Below are 16712 nucleotides of genomic sequence, written 5' to 3'. Positions count from 1 at the left end.
GGCCCTTGACACCCAGGAAACACGAGCAGGGATTTGAACTCGCAGACTTTGGACTCCCAGTCAGGCTCTCCTTCCCACTGTGCTGTTCCAGCTGTCTGCTACACCATTACCGATATTGATTCCTGACGAGGGATGAGAGAATTTGCCCATTTCAGTTTCTCTCCATTTTCCAATCTTAAATTCAGTTCTCCACATTTTCACATTAGTTTACGACTAATAAACAAAGTCCTCAGCATTTTAGTGTGAATTTATCCTAATATACACATTTTTTATATAGTTTTGCCTAGTATACACATTTTTGCAAAACAGATTTCCTCAATATAATGCAATTTTGTATGTTATTTGCACTAGTATATGCATTTTAAGCACGCTTTACCGTAGTATGTGCATTTTGGCTGAAAAACTGCATTGTAAAATTCAGAGGTGTGAATTTGAAAAGATGCTGTTTTGGTTCATGTATTGAGAAAATGTGAATTAAGTAGATTTGCCTTTAAATGCAAATTGAATCAAATTTTTCAAATTTTTCAAAAGTGTGTGAGGTCCTATATTGAACTTTTGAAGATTTTCTTTTTGTTCACAATTTATTTCATACTGTAAAAGTTAACAAATTCAGCACCCTATTATAACCCTTATAATGAAATTGAATGAGAGGTATGACCATGTACATATAGCATAAATTGAAAAAAGGTTCCCCTGCCTGATTTAAAAGAAAATAATTTTTCAAAGAAAATAAAACTTACCATGATGATTTTTAAATAAAAATATTACCTGCCAATATGAATTCCAGCAGCAATAATGCAGAAATAACAGCTTCTTCAATAGCTTCTTTTAAAACTCATATAGGAAAGGTAAAGAAAATCTTAATATAAAAAAGGAATCCTTGTTCACTCCCTAGTGAACTTAGGATATTCAAATATATATTTAAAAATTAGGGCAGAGCACAGATTTGATGACACTTGCTGTACCAATGACTGGTGTTTGCAAATGTAAGGATATCGTAACTCTGGTAATTCATGTATATAAATGTGTTTTTCAGTGCAAACAACTGCTTCAACTGCTTTCTGATTATTCTCTCCTCACTTCCTTCAGTCCATTCCCTCTTATGAATTATTAGATCTGGCCATACATTTGTAAAACTAGAGCTCTGTACAATGATTAATTTAAGGATAGCAAGAAGGGCATGATCAAAGCAAAGTTAAGTATTTCAACTGACACTGATTTTAATGAGAGATTTAGGCTACAGTCCTGTACCTACTTGCCTGGGAGAAAGTCCCAATGAACTCAGTGGGACTTTCTTCTGCATAAACATGCATAGGATTGCAGCACGCAATCTCCCATTGAAATCAGTGGGACCTAAAAGTTATTAACTTTGGCTGGATCATGCCTTATTTTTTTTATCCTGGGGCCACAAATTTACTGGAAACAGAAAATGACATGCACTATAAAAGAGTTAAAATTCAGTACATCTGTGGGTACCAATTAACTTTTCTTCATTTTCTGTACAAAGAAACTGAGAAGTAAGCGGAATAAAAAATAAAAGACTAATGATATTTATCTAACATTATAAAAATGTAATTTGAAAGATCAGTAACATGTTAAATAACAAAATGTGGTTTTGGTATAGGCAATAAACACTGAAGGCAGAATTTGAAATACAGGAATGCAATCAATAAATAATAACATACAGAAATGGAACACTTAGAATATAGAAAAAGCCAACTATAACCTTGCAATATAGCCACTTGTGCAAAAAAACAAAGGGGGAAATGGAAAAAAAGAGTTGCAATCCTATGAACACCTAATTGAGAGTAAGTTCTATTGAGTACAGTGGGATTTACTTCTGAGTATAGAATTGCACTGAAAATTACCTGCCAAAGGGATCTTGTCATTCAGCACATACAAAGAGCTCCACATGGAACTATATCACTTTGTTGCAAACTGAAACTTCAGAAAAGCCAGAAGTGTTCAAGTGGTTTACCTGGCCCATAAAAAAAGAATAAGATTGAGCTAAATTATAATATATGGATTAAGTGAGGCATCTAAGTAATAAAAAGTGGAGGGAAAAATTTTTAGTATGCAAAATGAAAAATATAGCAGAAAAAGGTAGACTGAATATTAGGAAAAAGAAAACCTTCTACAGTGAGATTAATTGAGCTCCAAAATAAATGATCTCAATGGAAAAGGAGGGAGAGAGAGTCCAGTACAAGGAGTCTAGATAGACTACTGTAATGTACTCTGTTTAATCTGTAATGTACTCATTTATTAAGGACAGCTGCCTATACAGGGCAATAACAACGTCAACATCTTATAATGTCCAATTCTTATAACTGGACAAAATGAGATTATGCCAGTTAGAAAACACCCTGCAGGGCAGAATCCTGAGATGACATAAGGAAGCCAGTTAGAGAATCCGATCTGTATGTTCATCTCAAGCATTACGAAACTGTGCCTCAGAAAGGGATTAAGCAATCATCCAACTATGGCAGAAGAATTTGTATTTTACCTTTCAAACCACAACATAATTTCATTACCTCTAAGGATTACATCTGTAAAAAGAATACCATGACTGACCATCCAGTAGAATTTGACAACAACCATGCCTCCTTGCTCTGCTGAAAACCATGTCAACCAAGTCCTGTAGGGGGCTGTCGAGTTCTTCTGCATTCGCATTCTACAGCTGTCACAGCATATGGACCCGAAAAGCAAGCAGAGCTATTTGCTTGTAATGATGTTAACCTGAACTAGCCTGCATCTACCAAAACAAAGGACTTTTATCATACTTCCTCTATAAAATACCATGTTTGCTTCACACTAAACAGATATCTGGATTAATCCTCCTGGCTAGTCAATGACATGTTTTCCATTATGGCTTCTTGGAGCCCAAGCTTATGTTACTTTTGGACCCAAGCTTACATTATATTACAAGGTGGTTTTTAAAAGGCTTGTATTGCTCTTAAAGGAGCACTCAGTGGGACTCAAAATGCTTCCACTAGTTAGGCCATATTAACAAGAGCCATGCAATACAATCCTATGCATGCATACTCAAAAGTAAGTACCATGGTGTTTAATCGGGCATACTCCCAGGAAAAGGTTAGGATGCAACGCTATGCATACTCACCTGTGAGTAATCCCATTAAACACAGTAAGTCTTACTTCTGAGTAAACATGTACAAGACTGAAGTGTTAATTCCCCCCCTTGCATTACCTGCACACGTAAATTGAATGAAAGAAAAATTAACTGGAATGGCTCTCTTCCACTTCCTGTCTTACAAAAACAACAGTCACAAGTAATGTACCAGTAAAAGGTGTTCTAACTTTAGTGACACTTGTGGAAATAGCCTTAATCTTAAAAGCACAAGCAGACTTTTCTTGCAGAGTTTGTTTTACATGTGCCATACCCAGGATCAATCATTCTGTCTTCATTTTCCTTCCCCATCTATATAACATCATATCATTTTGACAGGCTGCTTTTGACTGTGAAATGAAAGTTAAAACAGAGTTTCCCATTTGCTTCAGTCATCTTCAGATCCTGATCACCAGTACTATCTGTCCAAATAACAGTTGTGCCCTAACTCTACTCTTAACCCTCTGTAAATTTGCAACTATAATAATAGTAGTGGTAGTGGTAACAACACCACCACATATGGCACACCAGTTTTCATGTCACTTTGCAGAATACAAGAGGACAGGCCCTGAGGAGCTTATAAGCTACAATTAACACAGGAGAAACAACAAAGGATGGGGAAAGAAATGGAAACAGCCATATATAGGAAGGAAATGGGCAAATTACTCCAGGTACACCTACTTTGGCTTAGTTGCAGTAAGACATACTATGTAATAATCACATTATAACCAAGGCTGCAATGTCAGGCAACTAATCAAATGAATTGATCAAAAAGCTTTTTCTTGATTAAAAGTGTCCCGAAATAATCGGGAAGTTTTTTTTATTGTTAATTATTTTTAATGCAAATAGTTACAAAAATGAAGAGTGGCAAATGCCACCTTAGAAGAGGTACTCCTACTTTTATCACTCACACACAAACACATACAGACACAAAGAGAGAGGGAGGGGATGCCTCTTCTAAAATGGTGCGATCGTGATACAAGTATGCATCATCAAAAAACAAAGGGTGGGATCCAATTGGTACCCTTGCTCTCATGCAAGGGTTTTTGATTCTGCAGATGCCTCTATCAACAGAAAAGGAGGGGAGTTAAGTTTTGCCAATTCCCTGCTCCCCTTGTGCCCCTGAAAATCATGCCGAATGAGTTGGAGAGACCCCCCCCCAAAAAAAAACAGAGGGTGCAGGAGGAATGGGAAATCTGAAAAAATCACCTCTTCTCCTCTTCTATTAGTGGAAGTATCTATTTAATCAAAAGCCCGTCCATGAGCAAAACTGGATTCCACCTTTAAAAAATATTTTCTTCCCAGAAAAAAACAGACATACTCATTTATAAATTTATGCAAAATCAACCAACTGATTGATTAAATCTCATAAAATTGACTAAGATTTCTTGAACTAACAGCCTTAACTATAATCGGTAGGAAGGAAGGAAGAAATTTTATATTAAAATATTATGTCTACTATAATATTAGTTGCACTGGAAAAGTTGGTGTGGCTATTTCACTGGTCTTGCATACCAGAACTTTCTGATATGTGTCTTGCAGAGGCTTCTGTTAGCAGGGGTGTACTAGAAATTGCATAGAAATTTACAGTTTTCATGTTCTGATTCTATTCTAACCTCAAAACAGCAGATTCAACACATTTTCGCCAGATAAAGCAAAATGGACAACATGATTTATTAGGCACCGCTACCACACCATAGGAAGCTACCTTATGCATGCCCAAATTATTGGTCCAGCTAGCTCAGTATTGTCAACAATGACTGGCAGTGGTTCTCCAGGTTTTCAGTCAGCCCTACCTGGAGATGCTGGGATTGAACATCAGACCTTCTGCATACAAAGCAGATGCACTACCACTGAGCTATTTTAGCAGAGCCTACAGATTCTTTGGCTAAACACAAAACTATGTAAAAGGTTTTACAGTGTTGTGTCTGTATGCTCTCTGAACGGAGGTGAAAGAGTAGAGATAAAGCTTATGGAAAACTGCACTTTTTGGTAACCTTTTGACATCACACCTGAGTTTACGCAAATGAATAGGGTAAGCAATAATAGTTTGGCAATGGCAGTTAAAGAACCCAATCACACAGATGTCACAGGGTGATACTGCTAGTCCCTGGAACAGGTGTGGGGAATCTGTGATCCTCTAGATGTTGCTGAACTACAACTCCCATCATCCCCAATCATTGGCTATGCAGGCTGGAGATGATGGAGGTTGGACAACAACTTCTGATGGCCACAGGTTTCCCATCCCTGCCTTGCAGTCATAAATGGGAGGATCCTCTCCTGAAGTCTGAACTGATGCAGAGGGGCTCAGCAGAGGAGGAGGAGGAGGAGATGAAGAAGGGGGGACTCTTTTGTTATAGAAAACATCCCTTGCACAGGATGAAATAAACAGTATTCTAAAGACTGAGATAGCCTGACTTAAAACTACTTTTAGTAGTTATGTACTGAACCATAACCTCTCCAGGGCAGGCGCCATTGTGAATAAATGTGTATAGCTCTGTATGGATCTGAAAACATTGTTGGTGCACAAACATCCAGATTCCCATCTGGATTTCAATGGAAAATAATCTAAATCCCTGTGAAACACTCTGTTCAACTAATAAGCAACCAGTACCAAGAACAACTCTTGTACAAGTGAGCTTTGTTAGCATTGCTTTACCTTCAAAATGCTTTCAAATAAAGTGAATTATCTCTGAAGGGACTCAGAACTTGTAACAGACACTAGCTGTGTGACCTCTGTTAATCCATCCAATATTAGGCTCATTAGTCATCAGGATAACAACTGTATTTTGCAAATCAGGCACTGTTATCAGATAAACCAGTGAGTCCCAATACAATGTCTAATAGTCCAACAACATCAGCACCAAGATATATAACTGCTTCTGTACAAAAACCTCTCTTTTAATCCCTCTTAAACTCAACAAGACTGATTGGTTTTTATTATTCATGAATTAATTCTTAACTCTTGGGTCAACAGGGGAATTGAATCTATAACATTTTGCACAGTTTGAGGCAAAGAAGCTTCACTTCAACAGAGAGAACACCAGCCCAATTGTTTCCTTCTTCAAACAATTAAAGTGTGTTTTGTCTATTTCCCTTAAATTCCTTCATAGAAATTGAAAATAAATGAACGAATTAATGGCAATATTGTTTTAACGTATGTATTCCTCATATGTATCCCCCAAATGTATATGGATCAAGTATATTCTGTTGAAAATTCACTGTTAGGACTCAATTACAATATTTCTGTCAAGATGAAAAATGGAAAATAGACTGCCTTCAAGTCGATCCCGACATATGGCGACCCTACGAATAGGTTTTTCACGGTAAGCGGTATTCAGAGGAGGTTTATCATTGCCTTCCTCTGTGGCTGAGAGGCAGTGACTGTCCCAAGGTCACCCAGTGAGCTTCATGGCTGTGTGGGGATTTGAACCCTGGTCTCCCAGGTCGTAGTCCACCACCTTAACCACTACACCACACTGGCTCTCTTTCTGTCAAGATAGAAAAGTCTTTTCAGAGGATGGGAAAGTCTGAGTAAGAAAAATGGAACAGTCATGGATATCCTTATGGTTCTTTCTGCAACAAAGGAAACTATCTGTTGTTGTTATTTTAAAATAGCTGGCTTTTAAACAAGTTTAAAAAAGAGAAACATTGTTTGATGCAATGAAGTGCATTCAAGAACAATCTCTTGTGATGGATTCCAAGGGAAATGCATATTTAATTTCGCACATTGTAATAACCACTGAACGTACAATACCCATCCACACACACACCCCAATAGTCCTGCCGCATACATCTTGAAGGGTCTGAGTTAAATCCAAATGAAAATACAGAATGAATATTATAAACCCAATCATCCTGCTTGATTCTTAGCAAAATAAACCAGCAATTTGTTCATGGTTTATATGTCTAGCATCTTGTTTCTCTCTCTCTTGAATTTTAACCAGACCAAAAACTCTTGATTGAGTCTGTAAAATGCTGCCTGCTCCCTGCTGGATTTGCTCCTTATCAAACTATATCTGCCAATATGCTATATGAGCACTATATTTACAGTTTACATTAATTTGCATTTCTTTTATCTTTATAGAAGAATCTTTTACATTTCACAAGCATTGATTCAGAACTACCTTTTAAGGGAGATAAGATTAAGTTTATTTTATAATTAGAGATGCATATAGTGATAAACATAGATTGTGCAGGTACTGATTTACTAGTGCATTCACACTGCATGTATATGGAAATAATATAATATATGCACACTTCTGTATACTAAATATGCACACATATTGTCCATAGTTCACATTGGTCTGCATATATATTGATTCTCACATGGAGTATACATTTGTGTATAGACGTTGCACAGAAACCCACAGTATATTAATGTATTTGCAACATACACACATTACTCACACTTGTAAGCCTGATTAAAAACATTCTTTTCTGTCACATATGCAATGCCTACATCAGCTGGAAGATACAACCATGTACACATTTATTCTAAAGCTAAATGACCCATTATCACGTATAAAAAGCAATACACAAATACATCTGTATCAATTGCTATCATTCTCAAAAGGGTGTGTTGCTACAACCTGTTAATGCAAGAGGCACTTGTGAGGTGTCAGGGTAAATCTTTCTAAAGGGTATTAGGGCATCAGCCCAGAAAGCCCATCCTGGGATTGTGTTTGTGCCTGAAAGTCAGTTTTTGACAACAGCAGCACCATCTCTCCCACCTCTGGTCTCAGGTTAGACTGCATTGCAGACTACATCGACTCAACTGTCACCGCATAACCAGTCAGGTAGCTGCACAAAGGCCCTCTTCATTTCAGATTCCTCTTTCTGACAAAACAAGACTTGTATGCCAAATTGACTACTAACGTGTGGCAGGCAATGGGCATTAAGGTTTTAGGTTTCACAGGAATTGCTGCTCAACATCTTACTGCAGTGCAAATCTCCCCCCCCCCGCTTCTCTCCCCCATCCATCCTCCCTGAGCTACCAAAAAAGCAAACAGCATAAAAATAGAAGTACTTGAGATGTTGAATGAAGCAGGAAGAGGAGAGGGTATGGAGAGGGGGCAGAAATACCCAGAAAGGGAGAATGTGGTTGAGGATAGCTTACAAGCAGAATTTTGAATGGGGATGCGCCTGTGCTATCTATCTTGATAATCACTTGACGTTAACGGAAGTAATTTTCACGTATCACATGCACTATGTGGATACTGCAATCAAAAGGAAAGATCCTGTAATTCAGATACCATTTTGTACTAATATGTGTTTTCAGACTTAAAAAAAAGAGGTGAAAAATCTACAATACATCTCAGAACAAGCCCCCACTACTAATCTAATGATTATCTTAGAAAAATGTGAAGAATCCTAAATGACCCCTTCTGCCCTAAAATGAATATCCAGGTTCTTAACAGCCATATACATAGATTTGTAACAAACAATTACAGGCAACTCATATTTGCTTACATTTAAAAAATGAATAAACCTTTATTTGCATAAAGACCATCTAAGAAAGCCATTGGCTAAAGAGACCTATAAATATGTATGATATGTATAGTAGTAAATGGATATGTACTTGGTCTTTGGGGCACACTTAAAGAATATGAAAAGATCTATTTTACAGATAAAATTGTAATTTATATATAGAGAAGGAAGTAATAGCCTTTCAAACAACAGCTCTTCTATATAATACCAAACTTGAAAAGCAAGCCTTTTTCAAAGCCATTCTTATGACCCTATTCTTAACTAAGCAGAACACTATGCTCTCAGGTAATATTAACAATAAAAGTTCAGTTTCTACAGAAGGGTGCTTTAAAGTGTAAGGGTAGGAGAGTAATACTTGAATCACAAAAGAAAAATGCATTTCCCCAAAAACAATGGCCACAGGAGGGGAGGTCTTGGGTAATGATATGTGGGGGAAAGGAGAGAGAGAGAGAGAGAGAGAGAGAGAGAGAGAGAGAGAGGTGTCTTCAGATAAAACAACTCAACTAAAGTATATAGAGTTAACTTAGAAGACCAATGCCTATCTCCTTTGTCACTACAGAAGATGCTCCCAGCTGGAGGTCCCAAACACTACCCAACTGTTATTTGATGCATACAAAAAGGCACATGAAAAAAAATTATGTTGAACAAGAGAGGAACGTAAGGGTAGAAGGTTCTGTCCAAATTTCAGGAGCCTGCCTACAGTGTTTCCCTCTCCTCCCAGCCCCCCCATAAACAGGATGCAATAATAATGGAGATACCCTAGAAATCAGCGCCTCACCGGCAGTGCAGAATCGGACAAGACACGCCGCCTCTCTCTATTCTCAATCCATTCCCTTTCACACTAAAAAACAAAACAAAAACAGCTTGGTCATGGCATGTTACCGCAACTTAAATAGTACACACAAAAGGGAGAGAAAAGAACCTCTAGCATGACAAAATTTGCATGAGAAAGCAAACACCTCCTGGACATGCACACACTCAAAGTTTGTGACATTCTGAATGGATTCTGCATCTACTGTTTGCAAGACACTCGTGAGTGAAGAATATTCTCTGCAGACTGATAAAAGTAGCATGAAACTTGGAAATTTAGAGGAGGCAATACCAACATCTGAACATGAATATCTCTCCCTGGGGAGGGTGGGGGTGAGAAAGTGAACACAGTAGAAGCAGGACAGACAATAGAGGAAAGGAAGGAACAAAATCAGTCATAAAGCTAGCACAAGTTGCGCGACAACAGTCTGCCACCTACTCTTTGCAACTTGTCTGTGCAAAATACAACAGGATAATTAAGGGCAATGCCATATGAGGTGTTCATGAGGACCAAGCAGATCAGCAATCTAATATGTATCAGCATTTTTTTCTTTCATACGAGAAAAAATGGAATTCTTTCTGAAGAGAGCTTGAAGCACAGGGAACACTAAGAAAAAGAGCAAGGTCATTCACTATATGGTAGAGATCTACGAACACCAAACATGCCAAGACAAAAATGCAGAACTGGCATGGGTTAAACAGTGCACACCGTTCCTGTTTTGGCTAACACAGGGTCAAGTCATGTGCAGTGAAAGTTTCCTTAATCTCCCAGAGCTTGTTTGCTAATTACATTTGCAATTACAAACATGACAAAGATATTATTCTATGGTGCTTTCCACTTCATGCAGGCATACTTTCCTAAGAGATAGTCACCTCGGGCAGCAGAACTCACAAGTGCTTCTTGACAGACAAAATATCTGGCACTTCAGCTGAAAGGGCCACTTTGTGGGCAGCCCAAGTGGAAAGAGGAGGCATGAAAGAGCTTTCAAGACAGAAGGCCAAGCCAGTACAGAGAAGGTAGAAAAATTCATAAATGACGATTTTTTTTCTCCAGGTCTCCGTTAATGTTTATAAATAGCAAATTGTTCACCTAGAGTAATACAATTTCAAATTGAACATTTAATGTGCTTTTCTGTCTTACAAAATAATTCCAACTAAAATGGCTAACTATGTGGAGAAACAGCAGATTTTTTTCTGGATAATTTCTAGAGTTAGTTATGATGAGTTTGCTATGCTGATCTTTCCCTAAACAAACCTCCAACCCATTCATGAATACCTCCATCCATGTTTTGTAAGAAGATACTATGGGATGCCTGTGCTGTGTGTGTTGGCATTTTATAGGTAATGAAACTATTTTTCTACCTGTTCCTATGTATAGAAATAAAAAAAAATATTGTTATTTAGCAGCTGTTAAACAAATGCAAAGAACTCCAAGCTCACTTTTAGTGCTATCGTAATATTTTTATTCAGACTTACATCCCGCTGAGATCAATGAACCTTGGTACCTAGTAAGTATGCATCTTTAAAGAAAGCTGAAGGAACATCCAAGTGTTACCAGGTACCATAATATTATACCCACAGTAGAGCTACCATGACCATTTATCAACCCCAGAGTATGCAGAACTATAAGCATTTATGGCTTATTCTGCTTTTGCTATTTATTTCCCTATGTAAATAAATCTTAAACATTTAGACACACTTATGGGAAATCTAAGATCCTCCGTGGCGCAGAGTGGTAAGTGGCGGTAACGCAGCCGAAGCTCTGCTCACGGCCGGAGTTCGATTCCAACGAAAGGGTGAAGTCGAATCTCCGGTAAAAGGGGTGGAGGTCCACTCAGCCTTCCATCCATCCGTGATCAGTAAAATGAGTACCCGGCATATGCTGGGGGGTAAAGAAAGGCCGGGGACGGAACTGGCAACTCCACCCCATATATATGGACTGCCTAGTAAACGTCGCAAGACATCACCCTAAGAGTCAGAAACGACTCGCACTACAAGTGCGGGGACACCTTTACCTTTTTATGGGAAATCTATTATCACTGCATTCATGAGCTTTGGTTCCATAGAAGCTTAAATTTATACTCTTTCCCTCTTTTCTCATTTACTGAAAGTGATAGTATCCAGAACAGAAACATTTCAGATCTTCAGGAGTGTGGCACATATGAAATTTCTTACTGGAGGGATTTAAAAAGTGCTAATGTGTAAGTTACACCACCATTAAAAACAAACAAAAGCCATTACAGAATAGTGAAGAGGATGGGAGGAGATCAGGAAATTAAAGATAGAGGATTTCAAGTACAAAATTATCCCAGAAAAAATTAACTATACTGCTGTGAAATTTCTGTCACAGCAACTTTCCCTGATGCAATGCCTCCAAAGTCTTGTCCCTCTCAGGCTAAACACAATTATCTATTGATTACTTTCAATCAATATAATGAAAAGATCCCTGTCCAGTTGTGTTTTTCCCTAAAATATTAATAATAAATTGATCTTTCCATAATTTTCAATAATTGATATGAAAAAGAAGAATATGAAAGACAGGTGGAAGAAAGATTAACATTTTCTTCACATTCAAGACTAGCCAGGCTCTTGAAAGAGGGACCCAACTACACAATAGGAAATCTGTTCAGAGAACCAGCTTAGTCCCTTCCTTTGCATTACAGCTTCTTCTTGAATTAATCTGTCAGTAAGAAAACAGACACACAAAGCAACAACTCCCTGTTGTAAATAGACAAGAGTGCCCAGAGCACTTACAGCTTCATTCACTTTTCCTGTTTAGAATTTCTTCCCAACTCACAGGTCTGAAAAAAAGCAAACACTCCCCATTCTAGATTTCCAGGACTGCCTAGAACTCAAGCAACTTCATTTAGCCATTCTGACAATGATTTCTTCTCATTCACAGAAGCAAATGAGCTTCAGTACTCCTTCAGAAACTAAGTCACATTTCTTTGGCCTGTAAATAAGGATCAACAGAATCAAATGCAAATTAAATTAATTATTCATCTCCAGAGTTTATTCTTGTAGTGAATGGAATCATACCGATTTCTCTGAATTTGAGTTTCTATGTTCAAAAATGCACTTACTATTTTGTATACTTTGTTTTGCAACTGATTACTTATTTGAATATTTTATTGCGCCAACAATTGTGCATCCTTCTTTAACCTGACAGGAAGCATTTTAAACAGGCACATCTGAGAATGTTGCTCTACACCAAAGTGGCATTATTTTTTCCTAATATGATAATCTTGATCTGTTTGACTTTTCCTTGCACGCTATCGATTAGGAATGGCAAAAAAGTATCTTCCTGCAGCAACCTTCCTTAGCAACATCTGAGGCTGTAGCTAAAAGGAAACAGGGAGAGGGAAGCCACTTCTCGTCTGGGGCTGTTACATTAGTGCTAAAGAGAACAAGTGCTGAATTTCACTTTAAGGGATATTCTATGGGTTTACATTTACAACCTCAAATATAACAATAATACACATGCAAAGATATATGCATAGATGTATCTGGATCTCATACATATTTTTGCACACATGCAGATCTATATTACACAATTGTTGTATTGCAGATAAGCACCATCAGTACAGTTTGACGAATTTTATGTACTTCACCTGCCTTGACCTCCAAGACAAACTACAGATTCATTTATTAAGCTCATGCTTTTGTATGCTTGTTTGCTAATCCTATTCTTACAAAAGGTTTAAACTTAAATCTTGCTAGGGAATCAGAAAGGCAAACTTTTCCAATACCAATTTAGCAATTACAAAGAATTACTCTAAAATATATCTATAAAGATAAAATTAATAAAAGGATATGCATATGTTTGAAGTCAAAATATATGGGGCAAGATCCCAAGCGTCAGGAAGCAATACAAGGCAATTGTGAATGCCCCTCTTTCAGTTCCCTGTTAAAGTATCACATCAAGGACACTTTTGAACAGGCAAAGGGGGAATAACTTTCCTCACCCCAGGAAGGAAAAATGCAGGGTACCACATCCTGAGCAAGTAGATGTTGATTTCTTCAGCACAGTCAGGCCTTGGTTGGAGTCACTATAGGATAGGATTTGAACTCAGTAGTGTGTCCACAATGCTGAATTAAGACTTGCATGGTTTATTTCTATGCTTCTTACTGCCATTTTCTCAGTATTAAAATATGTATGTTACAAGTTCAAAGTAAGTGTTTGGAACATCTAAAAGAGACCAACCACTAGTTGCAGCCACACTCATTTTTATAATAAAGCTGCTTTGCAAAATAAAAGGGGTCCTTTTCAATGTTATGAATTAATATACCCTTTTGCTCTAAATAATAACAACTATTACAGAAAAGGACTGGCTTTTAAACAATTGTGCAAATTGTCTAAGTGACCAATGTTCATTTTGGGAATAGATAATACATGTGTTAAGACAGGTAAGAGAAATACTCCTATAAAGTACACCTATATAGAAACATCTGTATAACAGTAAAAACACTCATACATTCAAATATCTACATACCCCAGATAAATTGTCATTCACACAGCTGAAGCTGGTCTTGACTTACACCTTTACTCTTTTATGCAATAAGAATGTAAATGGCAGCAAAAATGGGGCTCCAAAATAATTAGACAGTATTTTACAGTATATCTTTTTACCCCCCACTTTCACCAGCTATGAGTTCCTGAATGTTCCCAAATCATTTTGAAGAGAATTTTTTTAAATCATCTGGACCTGATATAGCACAGGATCCTTCTTTTAAAAAGATATGTAGAGCCCATGCCAATTCAGATAAAACAGTTGTATCAATTTTGGTAGACCTATATTTAGTAACAGAAAGAAGAGTGGTCCACCACCCATCCATTCTGCACTAGGGCTATCAGCGGCACATCCTGCTGGTCCACTTTTGTGTCTTTAATTGGCAGCCAAGTTAACAGTGAAGCAGGAAAATTGCTTAAGGCACAGCACTGTTGGTGACTTCCTATCAATTTTTACAAGCCATTAAAAAGGAAATCAGATAAGTACTTCGTTTCAGTTATTTTCTGGGTTGGCATCCACCCTTCCCATGCTACAAGTAGGTTGTGTGTGAAAAGAAAAAAGTTAAGAGGAAAGACACAGTGCCAGTGGCTACAAAACAATGAGTGCCTTCTCTTGGAAGGAGATGACACTTTATTTTTCTATCTCCTCATTTTAGTAAAATATCAAATGGTATTTGATTCCTTATTGTTCTAAATCTACTGTTTTGTGAAAAACATTTTTTTAGAAAAAGATTGATAATGATACTTTTAAATAATCAAAGATGGAAAGGGCTGACATAAACCAAAGTGCTCTGGAAAACAAAAACCAACAAAAATAATTTCTTAGTAATTTTTTTATTGGCATGAAAGGGAGTGGGGACTAAAATAAGATGGGATGAGGAATGGCAGCTGCTCAAAAAAAGAAAGGTGGGAAGGAGAGATGTGAAAAGGAAAAGAGGAGGGAATGGTTGTTTTCAATGATATTATATTCATCTTATTTATATTTTTTTCTTTAACTCCTAGTAAGGTATAGCTTTTAAAACTATACCATATCCATCCAGGATGGCAATACTGTAATACTTTTCAAATCTGTTGGCAGCGCACAGTGCCTTCAGGAGCTTCCTACTGACTAATACACAAACACACAAAAGGGGATGCCTTGGCTTCTTCAGAAGCTGATTATCAAAAGAGAAGCGGGCTTGCGAACGAATCACACTAGCGGAGCAGACGCAAATGACAAGTGAATGCCATCCACTTTCCAAAGTTCCACACAAGGCTCAATCTTTATTTACTAAAAGCAATTTTATGCAAAACATCACCACTGGGTACTTCCCAACACATCGTACAAAGAAATAGAACACCAGCAGCTGCCGATCTATCTGTCATCATCAATCCCAGCTTGGGATACTTGCTCCGTTGCACTCACAACATCGCCACACTAGCTTCCCTGAGTACAGAAGTGTGCCTTCTCCAAGGAATTCCAGATGGCATAGAATTTTCTAAAAAATTATCCCTCCCCAAATAGTCAAGAATATAAACACATATACAAATATTATATATACCTACATTAATATATATGTACAAAATTTCATGAGTTAATATAGCCACATAAAACTTTTATAAAAAAGCAAAGGACCACACTTTCCTATTTGGATCAATTTACATGCCTGGGAAACCAGAGAAAAAAGTTTTGTGATAATTAAAGTGATGTACATTGATGTCTCCCCAAACTCATCCGTTTCAATGGCAAACCTCTTGTTTTTACTGTAGCCAACTCTGTAGGCATTACCCCTGCTCTAAATGGAGATTTGCATTCTTCCTGCTGGTCAGAGAAGAACAAGCTCTTTAGACTATGATACATATCACTCTCACACACACTCTTTTGCACATATAATGTCCAGGAGATGGGCAGGTATGATCACATCTTCACATAAAATGGGGAGGGGGCAGAGAAAGTTAAAAGAATTCCTTCTCCCCTTTCCAACTCAAAAGTCAAGCCCCCAAAACACATCTGGATTCCACGCCATCCGGCCACTTCCATACCAGGCATAAAGCCAGCATTTCAAAGAAAGGGAAGAAAGCAATGAGGGCACCTACTGGTTGTGGTAGCTGAGAGGGTCTGAGATGCAAAGTTCGGAAATGTCCATCAGTTCTGTTTTAGCATTCCCAGTTGGCAGAGAAAAGCGACCAGATCACACTGAGGAGAAAGAGGGCAAAGGGGGGGGGGAAGCACCACAGGCAACTAAGGAAAATGACCAGCGTCAAGGAAAGGTTGGGGGGGGGGAGAGAGAGATTGCGGGAGGGAATAGAAGATAGTAGAAACAGGGACAGTGGAGGACAGGCAGAGAGAGGGAGAAATAAGCACTAAACACATCCACACACTCCCGCTCATCCAACCGCACTGAGGCAAGCGGAGAGAAGGGAGACAGCTTAGGCGACACAGGCACAAGAGATTTAGATGCCACTAAGCCCCACTGTAGCTTTAAGACGGAGCGAGTGATGAATATGGCACAGCTGCTATTGGCTACCTCTTGGGGGTTGGACTTGAAGTGACAGAGCAGCAGCAACGGCGGCGGCCGGAGGAAGAGGCGAGATGGGGGGGGGAGGCAATGTAAATGTGACTAACATCTCCACACGTGGCCAAACAGCCGACGATGAAGCAGAGAAGCTCGCTCACGCTGCCGGAGGGACTTGCGATTTGGACCCGGGACGGCGCGGACAGGCAGGCAGGCGACCTTCTCTCACATACACAGACAGACAGAGACAGGCAGGCGCCGGCACCGAGACTGAATGAGAGAA

The 16712-nt window shown here is 38.3% G+C and overlaps 1 protein-coding gene across 6 annotated transcripts in view; it reads right to left on the bottom strand.

Moving 5' to 3' along the window:
* ESRRB (estrogen related receptor beta) overlaps positions 1–16712 on the bottom strand; it is a 258747-nt gene that overhangs the window by 160617 nt on the left and 81418 nt on the right. For 2 of the 6 annotated variants that reach the window (XM_061611807.1, XM_061611809.1), the window contains exon 2: positions 9393–9455. The exons of 1 other annotated variant lie outside the window; for it this stretch is intronic. The gene's annotated coding sequence lies outside the window, so the exon portion shown is untranslated. Of the gene's footprint in view, positions 1–1868; positions 1979–9372; positions 9460–16712 lie in introns of those variants that run through there. 3 more of the 6 variants (XM_061611810.1, XM_061611811.1, XM_061611806.1) reach the window with 3 other exon arrangements.

Source organism: Rhineura floridana, chromosome 2 (genome assembly GCF_030035675.1).
Source record: "Rhineura floridana isolate rRhiFlo1 chromosome 2, rRhiFlo1.hap2, whole genome shotgun sequence".
Taxonomy (NCBI): domain Eukaryota; kingdom Metazoa; phylum Chordata; class Lepidosauria; order Squamata; family Rhineuridae; genus Rhineura; species Rhineura floridana.
Note: the sequence above shows the minus strand (reverse complement) of the source record. Positions and strands in the feature narration are given on the sequence as shown.